Source organism: Euleptes europaea, chromosome 11 (assembly GCF_029931775.1).
Source record: "Euleptes europaea isolate rEulEur1 chromosome 11, rEulEur1.hap1, whole genome shotgun sequence".
NCBI classification, from domain to species: Eukaryota; Metazoa; Chordata; class Lepidosauria; order Squamata; family Sphaerodactylidae; genus Euleptes; species Euleptes europaea.
Genome location: NC_079322.1, coordinates 18,173,123 through 18,191,352, shown reverse-complemented (window position 1 = coordinate 18,191,352; position 18,230 = coordinate 18,173,123). Strand labels below are relative to the sequence as shown.

Below are 18,230 nucleotides of genomic sequence, written 5' to 3'. Positions count from 1 at the left end.
AAGGATGCAACCCTATCCCGTGCAAGGATGCAACCCTATCCTGTGCAAGGATGCAACCCTATCCCGTGCAAGGATGCAATCCCGTGCAAGGATGCAACCCTATCCTGTGCAAGGATGCAACCCCATCCCGTGCAAGGATGCAATCCCGTGCAAGGATGCAACCCTATCCCGTGCAAGGATTCAACCCTATCCCGTGCAAGGATGCAATCCCGTGCAAGGATGCAACCCTATCCTGTGCAAGGATGCAACCCCATCCCGTGCAAGGATGCAATCCCGTGCAAGGATGCAACCCTATCCTGTGCAAGGATGCAACCCTATCCCGCAGCGCAGGCGTCTCCGCGCGCCGCCGCCTCCTCCGCTCTCCTGCGCACGCCCGGCCGCTTCTCCGCTGCCCTCTACCAAGATGGCCCCCTTGGCTTCGGCCGCCGAGCCTGCAAACCCCGCCTTCCCCCCCCCTCCCAACAGCTAAGACTGCCATTGGAGGGCCCGGACAAAAGGGCGGGGCCTCGTGGGCAGCCGTGGAACCCTCGCCGGGAGTTGCGCAACGGGCGGCGCGCGCGGTCAGTCGGAGAGCCGGGGCGCTGCTGCTGCTGCTGCGGAGAGGTCTGGGGGGGTCGCGTGGACAGGCTCGGCGGAGCTCCCGGGCCCGGGTAAGCGGGCTCGCCCTTCTTTCCCTCCCCGCCTTAAACCCAAGACACGACTCCTCGTCTCTGTAGAGCGGTGGTTCCCAGCCTTTTCAAGTTTGAGAGCCCCTTCTTAACCTTTTGCAGACCCCCATACGATAGTAACTGCCCTGTTAGAATCTGCTGATGGAGAAAATACGTAACGAGAAAAAGATCACAATGACACTGCTTTGTGCGCATCTGGTTTCGCGGACCCCTTGCAAAAATTCTGCACACGCACACCCCAGCGGTCCCCAGATCCCAGGTTGGGAACCACTGCTGTAGAGCTTTTTGCTTGGCTAGATTGAATGCTAACCCTTCTATGGTAATGCAGGGCAGAATTCCGAATATCCCATCCTCAGACAGGATCTGCCCTTGCTCTTCTGGCTCTATTGACTCATTAGCCCATGCCCTTTGGGAATGCCGCCTTTATGAGGAACTTCGATCGCACTATATTTCCCCCCTTTTAACATACAAATCCAATGCCTCTGTGACTGACAGAATGCCTTTTTTACTAAGGGACCCCAAGGCTACATTGTCAGTGGCAAGATTTGTTTCAGTCCTTATATCCCTCCAACACTAGATGTATGCTGCTCAAGATAAATGGATCAAGGAGCTTCTAAGGGATAAAAGGAAAAGGAAGGTAAACCAAAGACGTGGTTTTGCTCACTTGTGGCGCAGATGCGCTTGTTCATCGGGAAGGTCTTTGCAGCGGACTTACATGCCATCCATCAGGGGACTTAGTTTTATTTACTTATTTATTATTGGTAATTCACAGTGGGTAGCCGTGTTAGTCTGTCTGCAGTAGTAGAAAAGGGCAAGAGTCCTGTAGCACCTTAAAGACTAACAAAAATATTTTCTGGTAGGGTATGAGCTTTCATGAGCCACAGCTCACTTCTTCAGAAAGCTCATACCCTACCAGAAAATATTTTTGTTAGTCTTTAAGGTGCTACTGGACTCTTGCCCTTTTCTACTCATACCCTACCAGAAAATATTTTTGTTAGTCTTTAAGGTGCTACTGGACTCTTGCCCTTTTCTATTATTATTGGTAGTCCGCCTTGCTCGGTGGGACTGGAGGTGGACTGCACAGAGTTCTGAGCCGACAGGCATGGGATTGGGCTGTAAAGAGACAAGAAAATCCTTGCTGGATCAGACCCAGGCCCATCAAGTCCAGCAATCGGTTTACACAGAGGCCAACCAGGTGCCCTTAGGAAGCCCCACAAACAAGACAACTGCGGGATGTACTAAAACAAATGACAAGTCAGCCCATTGGAAGCAATGGGAGAGGCTGCACAGCCCAATTCTGGGGGTCTCCGGGGCCTTCAGTCCCCTCCAGGGTCTGTCATCACCTACTCAGAACACTTCTGGGGGTCTCGGGCTGTCATCCCCACCCTATAACACTTCTGGGGGTCCCAGGGGCTTTCAATCCCCTTGGGGGTTTGTCATCCCCACCTCAGGACAGTTTAGAAACCTTACTGGGAGATCCATTCCACGTTTTCTTTGCAACCGTGTTTGTGCTGTAATGTCTTTCAATGGAGTCAATGGAAGTCTACAGACACTCTTCCCGCATTATCTTCAATGGGCTGTGCAGCCTCTCCCATTGCTTCCTATGGGCTGACTTGTCATTCGTTTTAGTACATCCCGACAACTGCAGCAGCATTATCCTCCTTGTGTTCCACAGCACCTAATATCATAGGCCTGCTCCTCTGATGCTGGAGAGAATAGGTATGCACCATGACTTGTAGCCATGGATAGCCCTCTCCTCCATGAACATGTCCACTCCCCTCTTAAAGCCTTCCAAGTTGGCAGCCACCACCACATCCTGGGGCAGGGAGTTCCACAGTTTCACCGTGCGTTGTGTGAAGTAATACTTCATGACTACTCCACCCAAAATACCAAGGCATATCTGTGAGAGTCCCCAACCTAGCTGGGCAAACTTCGCCAAATCAATTGCTCAGACTTGGATGCAGAAACAAAAGATTTATTGAAGGCTTCAGATAGAGAAGACAGGCTCATGGATTCAAAGTTGCGAGTGACTAGCCTATCGGGGTTACAGTATTTATCTACTACAGGGCACGAAGGTTCACACGCTTGGGAGGCATGGGAGGTTACAAGGCAAATCGGTGCAGCACAAAACATCAAACAGTCCTAGAGAGACAGTGAGGGCTATCTGCATTTCAAGGCCGGACTCGGCCCGAGGGAGTGAAGGCTGAAAGCACAGCAGGGGAGGAGAGGTGGCACCTGGGCAAGATGGACGAGGCGGGGGACTCAGGAAGACACAGAGAGGTGCGAACTGCTCGTACGAGTTCAAAGGGGTAGAGATAGCAACGGATAAGGGCTAAAACCAGATGGCCCTCACATTCTGCCCCCCTTAAGGCCCCCCTCCCGCGAGTTCAGGAGGTCGAGGCTTCTCGGGATAGGCGCAATGGAATTCGTGTACGAGCCGGGGGGCTGCCATATGGGGGGCTGCTACCCATTCATCGTGCGCAGCGCCCAGATGCTTCCACCGTACAAAGTAAAACAGTTTCCCCTTCTTCCACGTGGAGTCCAAGACCTTGGATACTTCCATGTGGGTATCCCCTCCCACAACAGTGGGCACTTCTGGCTTGGAAGGGGGGTGAAACAGGGGAGCGGAGACGAACGGTTTGAGCAGACTAATGTGAAAAACGGGGTGTACTCCCCGAAGAGTTTTGGGTAGATCCAGCTCCGCAGTTACCTCGTTTATCACCCGGGTAATGGGGAAGGGGCCCACATAACGATCATTGAGTTTTTTACAGGGTCGAAGGGAACGCAGGTTTTTCGTGGAAAGATAAACCTGTTCTCCCACCCGAAGTTCCCACCCCTGCGACCGGTGTTTGTCAGCCTGTTCCTTGTATTTCCGCTTGGCCCGTTCAAGGTTCTTTTGTAGCCAGGGCCAAGTGGAACTGACTGCCTGTACCCATTCCTGCATCTCGGGCACTGCCTCGAGTTCGGGGGTGACGGGGGCGGCACCGAAAGGGCCGAAATCGGTTCCGTATACCACTCGGAAAGGACTAAACCCCGTGGAGGAGTGGGGGGCATTGTTGTATGCGTATTCGGCGAAAGGTAACAGGTCTACCCAGTCATCCTGATGGTAATTGACATAGCATCGGAGGTAGCACTCGATCACGGCATTCACTCGTTCGGTTTGACCATCGGTTTGAGGGTGGTAGGCAGACGAGAGACCCTGTTCCCCTACCCCCATAAGTTTCAGGAAGGCCCGCCAGAATTTGGCAACGAACTGAGCCCCCCTGTCGGAGAGGACCTTCCTAGGGATCGAGTGAAGCCTGAGGACATGGGTGACAAACATTTTGGCCAACCCCTGCGCTGACGGGAGTCCAGTGCAGGGGACAAAGTGGACCTGCTTGGAGAAGAGATCAGTAACAACCCATAGTACAGTTTTGCCCCTGCTGGGGGGTAGATTGGTGACGAAATCCATGGCGATCACCTCCCATGGCCGGGTGGGGATCTCCAGAGGTTTCAGAAGCCCTGGGGTTTTGCCCCCCCTGTTTTTGGCAGTGGCGCATATGGGACAACTGCGAACGTACAATTCTACATCCCCTCTCATGCCCGGCCACCAGAACTGCCGTCGTACCAAATGCAACGTCTTGACAAATCCAAAGTGACCGGCCAGCTTGGCTCCGTGGACCAGTCCCAAAACCTCCTTGCGAAGGGGGGCTGGGACATAGAGTTTCCCTCCCTGCACCCACCAGGACTCTCGCTGTTCCATACCGGATGGGAGCGTCTGCTGCTCCGCTTCCTGTAGGGACGCTTCCCGGAGGCGTTGCTGAAAAGCCTCCGGGATTCCCCTGAGCGAGGGACCACTGGGGAGGCGGGTTTGAGACCGGGTAGAGACCGCCAAGCCAGGGATCTCTCCCCTTTGCTCAGGAGTGAATAGAGAGTCTACAGGTCGGTCAAAATCGTTGCGGTACTGGGGCAGTCTGGACAAAGCGTCCGCTAGGGCGTTTTCCTTGCCGGGCACGTGTTTGAGGGTGAACCGAAATTTGGCAAAGAACTGAGCCCAACGGATTTGCTTGGCGTTGAGCTTTCTAGCCCCTTTGAGGGCCTCTAGATTTTTGTGATCGGTACACACCTCAAACGGGAATTCTGCCCCCTCTAGAAAATGCCTCCACACGGTGAGGGCGTGCTTAACTGCCGCGGCTTCTTTCTCCCAGATGGCCCAGTTGATTTCGGACTGGGTAAACTTCTTGGAGAAATAGGCACACGGCCTTAAAGCGCCACTTTCGTCCCGCTGCAGGAGGGCCCCTCCCATAGCCACATCGGAGGCGTCCACCTGGACCACGAACGGTTTGGTGCAGTCCGGATGGGCCAGGACCGGTTCGGACGAGAAGAGGAGCTTCAAGTCCTCAAAAGCCCGTTGGCAGGGGGGGGACCACTGCAACCGGGCCGAAGGCAAAGCGGCACTGGCACCCTTTCCCTTAGTGCGCAGAAGGGAGGTAAGGGGAAGAGCCACTTGCGCAAAGTTAGGAATGAAATTGCGGTAGAAGTTGGCGAACCCCAGGAACTGCTGCAGTTGCTTGCGCGTAGTAGGGGGTTCCCAATCCCGCACTGCCTGAACCTTTCCGGGGTCCATCTCCAACCCCTGGTGGGAGATTACGTAGCCTAAAAAGGTAATGGAAGGCTGGTGGAATTCACACTTAGATACTTTGGCATATAACTTGTGGTCCCGTAACCGCTGAAGGACCTCCCGCACCAGCCGGACATGCTCTTCCATGGTTTCAGAATAAATGAGTATGTCGTCCAAAAATACCACCACCCCCCGAAACAGTAAATCATGTAACACCTCATTGATTAACTGCATGAACACACTCGGAGCCCCAGAAAGTCCGAACGGCATTACTAAATACTCAAACATGCCAAAACAGCTCGAAAAAGCCGTTTTTGGTTCGTCCCCCTCTTTTATGCGGATGCGGTGATAGGCTTCCACTAAATCCAGTTTGGTGAAAATCCGGCCCTCCTTCAATTGTGCTAGCAGGTCTGGAATGAGAGGGAGGGGGTAAGCGTTAGACTGCGTGACAGCGTTGAGTCTCCGAAAGTCAATACACAGTTGTAAGTCACCCGTTTTCTTTTTGACAAAAAAGGCGGGGGCGGAGTACGGAGCTTTGGAGGGGCGGATGAAGCCCCTCGCCAAGTTGGTGTCCAAATAGTCCCGCAACACTGCTTTTTCACTGGGGCTCATGGGGTACACCTTTCCCTTGGATAACTTGCCGTCCCCAACAATTTCAATCGCACAGTCGGTCTCCCGGTGCGGTGGCAGTTCGTCACACTCCCGCACATCAAACACGTCCGAATATTGGGAGTATTCCGAGGGCAGGTTGGGGGTATTGGAAAAGGGTTCTGGGGAACCCACTAGGGCGGCCGCCGGGGTGCTGGTCATGCGGTCCCTGTCATGCATGGCGCAGGGATCCTCTGGGAAGGTAAGGGTCCGCTTGACCCAATCAATGGAAGGGTTGTGCCCCCGCAGCCAGTTCATCCCCAGAACTACAGGGGCAACTATGGGGGCAATGGTAAAGTACAGCTGTTCCCAATGCTCCCCTACAGTCATGACTACCGCGGTAGTTCGGTGAGTGACAGGCCCCTTTTTAAAGTCACTCCCGTCCATCTGGGAGAAGCGGAGGGGACCCGGGAGGCGCTTGCGGCGGACTTGCAATCTCCGGGCCGCCTCCTCACTAATTAAAGTACGGGCGCACCCCGAGTCCACGAGCGCGGGGAACTCTAAAACTGGACCCCCCTTGGGTAGGGATAGGTGAACCCGGATATAAACATTATCTTCCTGGGCGCTTACCATCGGTGGAGCTCCTTGCACAACGGACGGTGCGGTCTGCTGAGGAGCCCCCCTTACAGCAGACCGACGGCGTTTTTTGCCGGCACATCCCACTCTTCCTCCTCGCTGGACGAGGGGGACGAGGTATTTGTAATCCGTGACTCGGCAGAGTCAGAGACTGCGCTGGTAATCCGGGGTCCCGATGGACCGGTCGAGGTGGCGGTCCCATCCAGGGCGTGCGCGTGTAGTGCCGAGGGAGTGCTCCGTCGTCCTGGAGCGTTGCTTCGGCGTCGCGGTTGACCCTCTGCGGGGGCTTTCTCAGGTTCGCTCGGAACGGGACGAACGGAAGCCGGGCGTCCGGAGCGGGATGGGCATTGGGAGGCGAAGTGACCCTTTCCTCCACAGACCAGGCACACCCCTGCCTCGAAGCGCTTGCGGCGCTCCGCTGACGTGGGGCCGGCACCGCCTTGGGTGCGGGGGTCTCGGATCCCACTTGACTTGTCTCCTCTTGGTTTAAAGTCACGGCCGGAACGTTGCTTGGACAGGTTCAGGAGCTGCTTCCTATTTTCGATATCGGCGGCGTGGCGCACCCAACCCTCGACGTCAGGGGGGTTACCTTGCATAAAGGCCCAATGCTGCAGGTCCGGGTTTAGGCCCTCCCTGAACAACTGCACCCGGGTAGCCTCACTCCAGTCCAGAATCCGACTCGATAAGGACTGGAACTCGCTCGCATACTGCGCCACTGACTTGGTCCCTTGGCGCAGTTGCATCAGAGCGGCTTTGGCCCGCTCCCCCAGATTCGGGTCCTCGAACCGGTTACGGAGTGCGATCATAAAGTCATCCAGACTCCGTAACACAGGGGAGCGGAGCTCGTACTGTAACACCATCCACGCGGCCGCTTCACCTTGCAGGAGGGAGGCCACATACTGGACCTGGGACTCCTCGGAGGTAAAGGTCCTGCCCTGCTCCCGCATGAAAATGTCCACTTGGACCATGAAAAAGGTCAACTGGTCCCCCGACCCATCATACGTGATTTTCAAGTCCCGGCGGGCCGGGGTGCTGGGAGGAGGCGCGGGGGGAGCCGCCGGTGTCCCACCCGGAGGGTTACCCGCCGGGGGCTGTACCTTCAGCGCGTCCATGGCTGCGGCCATCTCCTCCATCACAAGCTGCATGGCATCTATGCGCTCCACCATCGCTTGGCGTTCCTCCTGCCACTGTCTCCGCTCCTCATCCATCAGAGCGTCCCGACGAGCGGGGTCGTCCTCGAACCCCGTACCAGTTAAGGCCAAGCGGCGGTGCTTTGCCTCAGTCCGGGAAAGCGACCAACCTTTCGGCGAATCCAGCCAAGTGTTAAAGGTGGTCTTGGGACGTGTGCCCGGACCCGGTCCCGGGTGGGGCACGCCTGGCACCTTCTGGTCCGGTTTGTCCTTCGGGGCCGGCTTGTCCGGTGCACCGCTTCCGTCCGGCGAGGCCGGAGGGGTAGTTTTTTCCTCGTCGGCTGACATGGCTGTCCCTCGTAGGGTACAGGTGCAGAACGAAGAGGCAAGGACTCGCAACTTAATGTGAGAGTCCCCAACCTAGCTGGGCAAACTTCGCCAAATCAATTGCTCAGACTTGGATGCAGAAACAAAAGATTTATTGAAGGCTTCAGATAGAGAAGACAGGCTCATGGATTCAAAGTTGCGAGTGACTAGCCTATCGGGGTTACAGTATTTATCTACTACAGGGCACGAAGGTTCACACGCTTGGGAGGCATGGGAGGTTACAAGGCAAATCGGTGCAGCACAAAACATCAAACAGTCCTAGAGAGACAGTGAGGGCTATCTGCATTTCAAGGCCGGACTCGGCCCGAGGGAGTGAAGGCTGAAAGCACAGCAGGGGAGGAGAGGTGGCACCTGGGCAAGATGGACGAGGCGGGGGACTCAGGAAGACACAGAGAGGTGCGAACTGCTCGTACGAGTTCAAAGGGGTAGAGATAGCAACGGATAAGGGCTAAAACCAGATGGCCCTCACAATATCTCTCAAAGCATGGCTGCTTTTCACTGAGCAAAATTAAAGCATTCTGCTTGGTTGACCTTGTTATGTGTGTGTGTGTGTAAAGTGCCCTCAAGTCGCAGCCAACTTATGGTGACCCCTTTTTGGGGTTTTCATGGCAAGAGACTAACAGAGGTGGTTTGCCAGTGCCTTCCTCTGCACAGCAACCCTGGTATTCCTTGATGGTCTCCCATCCAAATACTAACCAGGGCTGACCCTGCTTAGCTTCTGAGATCTGACAAGATCAGGCTAGCCTGGGCCATCCAGGTCAGGGCCTGACCTTTTTATACTGAGGTCAAAATCCACACTGCATTTGACACTAGATGGCTCAGACCCATTGGGATCCTGAATCCAAAGAAGAGCTGGTTTTTATATGCCGACTTTCTCTACCACTTAAGGAAGAATCAAACAGGCTAACAATCGCCTTCCCTCCCTCTCCCCATGACAAACACATTGTGAGGTAGGTGAGGCTGAGAGAGCTCTAAGAGAACTGTGACTGGCCCAAGGTTACCCAGCTGGCTTTATGTGTAGGAGTGGGGAAACCAACCCGGTTCACCAGATTAGAGTCTGCCACTCATGTGGAGGAGCGGGGAATCAAACCCCGTTCTCCAGATTAGAGTCCACCGCTCTTAACCACTACACCACACTGGCTCTTCAGAGATGCACTTCATCCTCACCCCCTTTCACTTGAACACTTTACATCAGTAATTGCTAGGCTTACCAGTTGCCCAGATCCAGGGGACAAAGTCCCACCTTGGTCTTTGTTCCCCGTGCTTGGAGGGGTGGTGGTGAGCGGAGTCATTATACAGACTGTGTAGGAAACAGAAAAATCTGACCCATGGGTACACAGTTAGGGTTGACAACCTCCGAGCGGGATCTGGAGATCTCCTGGAATTGCAACTGATCTCCAGGCTTCAGAGACCTGTATCCCCGGGGAGAATGGCTGCTTCAGAGGGTGGAATCTATGACAATATATCCTGCTGAGGTCCCTCCCCAAGCCCTGCCCTCCCCCATGTTCCACCCCCAAATCTCCAGGAATTTCTCAACCCAGCTTTGGCAACCCTACTTCCATTTTATCCTCGCAACATCCCAATTTCAGCTAAAAGAGAATGATTGGTCCAGAACTGCCAAGAGAGCTTCATATCTGAGTAGAAATTTGAACCCAGGTCTCCCAAAATCAGCAGTGCTCTAACCACTGCACAACATTTGTTTAAATAAAATGGTTTTCAAACAGCTATGGAACAATTAAAACTGATGCTGTTTCCACAAAAGTGGATGGGACTCATGGTATTAGCAATAATCACATTCCCTACTTTTTAGGTAGGCCATCTAAGTTATAAAACCAAAGTATTTGAGCGTAAGCTGGTTATGCCGCTGTGTGCTGGCACCGTTCACCCAGGTTCTTGTCCTAGTGAAATGAATCTCTTTGAGGATAATTAAGTTGGCTTAACCCCTTTCTTTAAATGCAGCTGGGCATAGGATACAGCCCTGCAGCCAGATCTTACGTTACTTTCCTCAGGCCATATAGAGTAACAGCATATGCTTTGTATGTGTAAGATCCCAGTTCAATCCCCAACAATTCCAGTTTAAAAAACAATTCCTCTTAGACGGGGCCGGGAAAGACCGCTGCTTGAAAATTTGTCAAGCGGCTGTCAGTCAGAGTGGGCAATACTGGGTTAGATAGACTGGGGGTCTGATTTGGTGTATGTTCATTTCCCTTCCTTTGCTGGAAAAGTTCCATGTTGCCTCTGTATGTATGATTGCATTGCCAATCTGAGATTATGTTTTGCCTATTCTGGTATTCTGGTTCTCGATCTGGGATTATGTTTATATATCTTCCTACCTCTGATGTAGTGGTTAGGAGTTTTGGACCCTAATCTGGTGAACGGGGTTGGTTTCCCCAGTCCTACACATGAAGCCAGCTGGGTGACCTTGGGCTAATCTCAGTTCTCTTAGAGCTCTCTCAGCCTCTCCTACCTTACAAAGTGTCTGTTGTGGGGAGGGGAAGGGAAGGCGATTGTAAGTCGGTTTGATTCTCCTTAAAAGTTAGAGAAAATCGGCAAATGGAAAATGGGAGACTTCAACTTCCCTCATATTGATTGGATAAATGTATGCTCCAGTCAAGCCAAAGAGATAAAAATTTTAGACATCCTAAATGACTGTGCCCTCGAACATTTGGTCATAGATCCAACCAGAGGGGAGGCGATCCTGGATTTAATACTCTGTGGTGCTGCCAGTGATTTAGTGCGGGACGTGGATGTAATTGAGCCAGTTGGCAATAGTGATCACAATGGCATCAAATTTAATTTATATGTAAGTGGGAAAGTGACTGGGAAATCTCACACAATTACCTTTGACTTTAAAAGAGGGAACTTCTCTAAAATGAGAAAACTGGTAAAGAGGAAGTTGAAAGGAACAGTTAGGAGGGTTAAATCTCTTGAAAAGGCTTGGGGGTTACTCAAGTCCACATTACTAGAGGCTCAGCTAGCTTGTATACTGGAGGTCAGGAAAGGTAGTAATAAGTCCAAGAGGTCACTACCATGGCTAACAGGTAAGGTGAAGGAAGCAATTAGAGAAAAAAAGTCTTCCTTCCGAGACTGGAAGGTTTGCCCAAACGAGGCGAACAGAAGCAAACACAAACTTGCACAAAGGAAATGCAAGCAGATCATTAGAGATGCAAAAAAAGATTCTGAGGAATTCTTTAAGTATATTAGGAGTAGGAAACCAGCTAGGGAAGCGGTTGGACCATTGGATGACAATGGGAGTAAAGGAACTCTAAGGGAGGATAAAGAGATTGCTGAAAAACTGGACCCCCCTTGGGTAGGGATAGGTGAACCCGGATATAAACATTATCTTCCTGGGCGCTTACCATCGGTGGAGCTCCTTGCACAACGGACGGTGCGGTCTGCTGAGGAGCCCCCCTTACAGCAGACCGACGGCGTTTTTTGCCGGCACATCCCACTCTTCCTCCTCGCTGGACGAGGGGGACGAGGTATTTGTAATCCGTGACTCGGCAGAGTCAGAGACTGCGCTGGTAATCCGGGGTCCCGATGGACCGGTCGAGGTGGCGGTCCCATCCAGGGCGTGCGCGTGTAGTGCCGAGGGAGTGCTCCGTGGTCCTGGAGCGTTGCTTCGGCGTCGCGGTTGACCCTCTGCGGGGGCTTTCTCAGGTTCGCTCGGAACGGGACGAACGGAAGCCGGGCGTCCGGAGCGGGATGGGCATTGGGAGGCGAAGTGACCCTTTCCTCCACAGACCAGGCACACCCCTGCCTCGAAGCGCTTGCGGCGCTTCGCTGACGTGGGGCCGGCACCGCCTTGGGTGCGGGGGTCTCGGATCCCACTTGACTTGTCTCCTCTTGGTTTAAAGTCACGGCCGGAACGTTGCTTGGACAGGTTCAGGAGCTGCTTCCTATTTTCGATATCGGCGGCGTGGCGCACCCAACCCTCGACGTCAGGGGGGTTACCTTGCATAAAGGCCCAATGCTGCAGGTCCGGGTTTAGGCCCTCCCTGAACAACTGCACCCGGGTAGCCTCACTCCAGTCCAGAATCCGACTCGATAAGGACTGGAACTCGCTCGCATACTGCGCCACTGACTTGGTCCCTTGGCGCAGTTGCATCAGAGCGGCTTTGGCCCGCTCCCCCAGATTCGGGTCCTCGAACCGGTTACGGAGTGCGATCATAAAGTCATCCAGACTCCGTAACACAGGGGAGCGGAGCTCGTACTGTAACACCATCCACGCGGCCGCTTCACCTTGCAGGAGGGAGGCCACATACTGGACCTGGGACTCCTCGGAGGTAAAGGTCCTGCCCTGCTCCCGCATGAAAATGTCCACTTGGACCATGAAAAAGGTCAACTGGTCCCCCGACCCATCATACGTGATTTTCAAGTCCCGGCGGGCCGGGGTGCTGGGAGGAGGCGCGGGGGGAGCCGCCGGTGTCCCACCCGGAGGGTTACCCGCCGGGGGCTGTACCTTCAGCGCGTCCATGGCTGCGGCCATCTCCTCCATCACAAGCTGCATGGCATCTATGCGCTCCACCATCGCTTGGCGTTCCTCCTGCCACTGTCTCCGCTCCTCATCCATCAGAGCGTCCCGACGAGCGGGGTCGTCCTCGAACCCCGTACCAGTTAAGGCCAAGCGGCGGTGCTTTGCCTCAGTCCGGGAAAGCGACCAACCTTTCGGCGAATCCAGCCAAGTGTTAAAGGTGGTCTTGGGACGTGTGCCCGGACCCGGTTTGCCCAAACGAGGCGAACAGAAGCAAACACAAACTTGCACAAAGGAAATGCAAGCAGATCATTAGAGATGCAAAAAAAGATTCTGAGGAATTCTTTAAGTATATTAGGAGTAGGAAACCAGCTAGGGAAGCGGTTGGACCATTGGATGACAATGGGAGTAAAGGAACTCTAAGGGAGGATAAAGAGATTGCTGAAAAACTAAATGAATTCTTCTCATCTGTCTTCACTGTTGAAGATACAGGGCAGATTCCTTCTCCTGAACAGAGATTTTGGAGAGGGGAAAATGTGGAACTGAGGCAAATAGTGGTAACAAGGCAGTAAGTCCTAGAACATCTAGACAAACTGCAAACTAACAAGTCACAGGGACCAGACGGTATTCATCCTAGAGTTCTTCAAGAACTCAAATGGGAAATTGCTGAACTTCCAACAAAGATATGTAATATGTCCCTTCGATCAGCCTCTGAACCAGAGGACTGGAGAATGGCCAATGTAACACCCATTTATAAAAAAAGGTTCCAGGGGGGACCCAGGAAATTACAGGCCAGTTAGCTTAACGTCTGTTCCACCTCTGTTCCGGGTAAATTAGTGGAAAGCATTATTAAAGATAGAATTGTCAAGCATATAGAAGGGCAAGGTCTGCTGGGCAAAACCCAACATGGCTTCTGTAAGGGTAGGTCCTGTCTCACTAACCTACTAGAGTTTTTTGATAGCGTCAATAAGCATGTGGACAGGAATGAGCCTGTGGATATTGTGTATTTGGATTTCCAAAAAGCTTTTGACAAAGTCCCCCACCAAAGACTGCTAAGCAAACTTCATAGTCATGGGATAAGAGGACAAGTCCTCTTATGGATTGAGAGCTGGCTGAAAAATAGGAAGCAGAGAGTAGGAATCAATGGTCAGTTCTCACAATGGTGGGATGCGAGCAGTGGGGTGCCTCAGGGATCTGTGTTGGGACCAGTGCTTCTCAACCTGTTCATCAATGACCTGGAGTTGGGGTTAAACAGTGAAGTAGTCAAGTTTGCAGATGACACCAAATTATTTAGGGTGGTTAAAACAAAATCGGACTGTGAAGAGCTCCAGAAGGATCTCTGCATACTGGAAGAATGGGCATTAAAATGGCAAATGAGATTCAATGTGAGTAAGTGTAAAGTGATGCATATTGGGACAAAAAATCCCAACTTCACATATACACTGATGGGATCTGTGCTGGCCTCGACAGACCAAGAAAGGGATCTTGGGGTGGTGGTGGATAGCTCAATGAAGATGTCAACCCAGTGTGCGGCTGCTGTAAAAAAGGCAAATTCCATGCTGGCCATAATTAGACGAGGAATAGAGAATAAAACTGCTGATATCATACTGCCCTTGTACAAATCTATGGTGAGACCACACTTGGAATACTGTGTACAGTTCTGGTCACCACACCTAAAAAAGGATATTACAGAGCTTGAGAAGGTGCAGAGAAGAGCAACCAAAATGATTAAGGGACTAGAGCAACTGTCCTATGGGGAGCGGTTAAGACGCTTAGGGCTGTTTAGCTTGGAAAGAAGGCGGCTGAGGGGAGACATGATAGAGGTCTATAAAATTATGCATGGTTTGGAGAGAGTGGACAGGGAGAAGTTTTTCTCCCTCTCCCATAATACTAAAACACGGGGTCATCTGCTGAAGCTGGAGGGTGAGAGTATCAAAACAGATAAAAGGAAGTATTTTTTCACACAACGCATAAATTGTGGCACTCTCTGCCCCAGGATGGGGTGATGGCTGCCAGCTTGGAGGGCTTTAAGAGGGGAGTGGACATATTCATGGAGGAGAGGGGTATTCACGGCTGTTAGTTAGAATGGATATTAGTCATTCTGCATATCTATTCTCTCTAGTATCAGAGGAGTATGCCTATAATTTTGGGTGCGGTGGAACACAGGCAGGATGGTGCTGCTGCAGTCGTCTTGTTTGTGGCTTCCTAGAGGCACCTGGTTGGCCACTGTGTGAACAGACTGCTGGACTTGATGGGCCTTGGTCTGATCCAGCGTGGCTTTTCTTATGTTCTTATGTTCTTAAATAAAAACTGACTCTTCTTTTCATCCTCATCCTCCTTCTAGTAAAAGTAATGTGAGAACCTCCCCAAGAGAAGTCAGGTCAGCGTGCACTTGCAACATGGCTCCAGGTGACTCATGCTGCAACCTTACACCTCATGGGTTTTGGCCTTCATTTCCGTGGAGCTCCCATGAACACATTCTTCCACTTGCTGTAATTGCTACAGCATTTCCCAGAGTTATCCCAGTCAAGATATTACACTTATCAGTATGTGACCTGTGTCTGTGTGTATGAGGTTGTGGCTAAATGGTTTAAGTCTGGCTTTAATTGGATTGTTCACCAGATTAGTGTCCGCCGCTCATGGAGGAGTGGGGAATCAAACCTGGTTCTCCAGATCAGAGTCCACCACTTCTAACCACCGCTCTTAACCGCTACACCATGCTGGCTCCCCATTGTACATTTTGTTCTATAGGCTATCAAATTCTGGGATGAGGGATAATGTCTTGGAGAGCTGCCAATCCTATTCCTGTCTCAGTGTTTCCTGTGCAAGCAACCGGAGGCACATAGCCAGCTCTACAATGAATTGCTTCAGGTGGGAAACCCTGGGAGCAAGCAAGGACACCAAAGTGGGAGATAGACAAATCTGACCCATGGGACACAGTTAGGGATCATAGCCTCCAGGTAGGATGTGGAGATGCCCTGAAACTGCAACTGATGTCCAGACTACAGAAATCAGTTCCCCCGGAGAAAATAGCAGCTTCGGAGGGTGGACTCTATGGAATCAGATCCCTGCTGAGGTCCCTCCCTCCCGCACCCAACTCTGCCCTCCTCATATTCCACCGACAAATCTCCAGGAATTTTCCAACCTCATGCACAGGGAATTTCATCTGCATACACCATTAAAATAAACAACAACAAGAAGAGTTAGTTTTTATATGCTGATCTTCTCTACCATTTAAAGAGGAATCAAACCGGCTTGCAATCGCCTTCCCTTCCTCTCCCCACAACAGGCACCTTGTAAAGTAGGTGGGGCTGAGAGAGTTCTAAGAGAGCTGTGACTAGCGCAAGGTCACCCAGCTGGCTTCATGTGGAGGAGTGGGGAAACCAACCCGGTTCACCAGATTAGAGTCCACTACTCCTAACCACTGCCCTTAACTACTACACCACGCTGGCTTTCAAGGAGGTGCATCAGATCGTCGAGGAATACTCCTGTGCTCCCACTGGCTTCCATTTCCTGGTGGATTATGGCCTATATCGAGTAATTGGATGGGTGCCGTTTGGATTTTCCATCAGACACTGAAACATCTTTGGCATGTGCTGCTTCTGTTCACGGCTAACAGGCATTAAGCCCACAAAACACACCGGGGCCAAAGTTTAATCCTCCAAATTCCTTTGCCTTGAGATAGGGTCCATTGGGTTTGCGAACGGCTGCTTCTGTCAGCCTTTTCCTTGGAAGCGTTTATGCATACCATCCATTGGGAACATTTGGATTTTTAAAATTAAATTATAGGCCTAAGCAAGTCTATTCAGAAACAGGCCCCATTTTGTTCAATGGCTTTTGCTCCCAGGAAAGTGGATTGCACCCTATGCACTTAGATTTCATAAATATGTCAAAAAATATACAATTTTTCATATTAACTGAGCTATAAATGATGCATTTTATGTAACGGAAATAGTAAAAAAAAAAAGAAAAAGTGGTAAGTTGTCCCCCTTCCCCCCACCGTAGGGTTGCCAACTATGGGGTGGAAAATTCCTGGAGATCTGGAGGGGGAGCCTGGGGAAGGACACCAGCGCGGTATAATAGTCATAGATTCCTCCCTCCAATGCAGCCATTTTCTCCGGGGGGATGGATCTCCGTAGTATGGAGATCAGTTGTAATTCCGGGATGTGGCCAGCCCTACTACAAAGCAAGGCCAAATCCAAATTGAGCCTCGTTTCCCTTTGAAGGACGCGATCACCCTCCCCTGGACAATCTCTGGCCTTTCCACTTTTAACTTCAATAAAGGAAAAAGTGAATAAACTTTCATCACCCTATGCAGCACGTTTAAACAAATCTGTTTCAGAATCAGGGCTAGAGCGAAAGTAGTACAGCATGGTGAAGTAGTTAAGAGCGGTGGTTTGGAGCAGTGGACTCTAATCTGGTGAACAGGGTTGGTTTCCCCACTCCTACACCTGAAGCCAGCTGGGTGACCTTGGGCTAGTCACAGCTCTTAGAGCTCTCTCAGCCCCACCTACCTCACAGGGTGTCTGTTGTGAGGAGGGGGAGGGAAGGTGATTGTAAGCGGGTCTGGTTTTTCCTTAAGTGGTAGAGAAATTCGGCATATAAAACACAACTCCTCCTATTCCTCCTCCTAGTATAGAAAGGGAAATGATGTACATTGCTCCTAAAACTAAATTATCTCCGCAAGCCCTAAAAATCCAAATCCAATTAAAAAGCTATAGACACAGGAATGCACATTTTAAATGCTGTAACCCAAGATAGGTATGGCCTTTCGTTTCATCCTTAAATATCAGCATAAGCACCACAGTCATAGAGATGCCTAAACTTTTTTTCAGTTCTAGGGTGTTCACTTCGTCTGGGACAAGGAAATGTACTGCAGGTGCCAAGGACTAGGGTTACAGGACTGGCCGTTTTTGAGGCTAAGGTGGCTTGAAAGCCTCACACTATTGCCCCCCCCCCAGTTGTTCAAAGATCACATGCAAGACCATGACAATTAAGTTAAATAATTTACTTGGAAGTCCCTTTTAGCAAAGCAGCCGCCATCGGCTTTTAGAGGACATATGGAGGTCGCACGGCCCTTGCTTCCAACACAGCCATGAAGTCTTGTCCTAAAAATGCCAGAGAGTTTGTTTTTAAAAATGCCTGACAAGTAGGGTTGCCAGCTTTGGGTTGGGAATAGGGTTGCCAGGTTCCCCCTCTCGATTGAAGGGAGATTTAAGGGGTGGGGCAGCTGCGTGCACGCATGGCCACGCACACGCAATGACGTCACTTCCGGCCTTCTGGAAGTCTGCAAAATCTGCCCCCTCAATCTCCATCCCCAAAATCTCCAGGAATGCCCCTTAATTGGCATTGGCAACCCTCCCTATGGGTATACAATGGTATACATGCAGGGTTCTGGGCACAACCAGGAACTGAGCGAGCCAGTGCTCATCCATGCACGGATTCTAGAGTATAATCCAATTAAAGCCAGACTTAAACCCTACCAGGCTAGCCCAAACTTGTCAGATCTCGGAAGCTAAGCAGGACTGGCCCTGGTTAGTACTTGGATGGGAGACCACCCAGGAAGTTCAAGGTTGCTACGCAGAGACAGGCAATGGCAAACCACACCTCTGAACATCTCTTGCCACGAAAACCCTACAGGGTTGCCGTGAGTGGGCTGCAACGCGATGCAGTTTTCCAACTCCAAAACAGAACTCAGTTGTTCTTCAGCCTTAGAAACCAGGGCGTTTTTCTCCAAGCTGTTTGCC

At 51.7% G+C, this 18,230-nt stretch overlaps 1 protein-coding gene across 1 annotated transcript in view; it reads left to right on the top strand.

Moving 5' to 3' along the window:
* The first annotated feature begins 628 nt into the window (after positions 1 to 628).
* BLVRA (biliverdin reductase A) overlaps positions 629 to 18,230 on the top strand; it is a 43,142-nt gene continuing 25,540 nt past the window's right edge. Inside the window, exon 1 of the mRNA XM_056857761.1 lies at positions 629 to 650. The gene's annotated coding sequence lies outside the window, so the exon portion shown is untranslated. The remainder of the gene's footprint in view (positions 651 to 18,230) is intronic.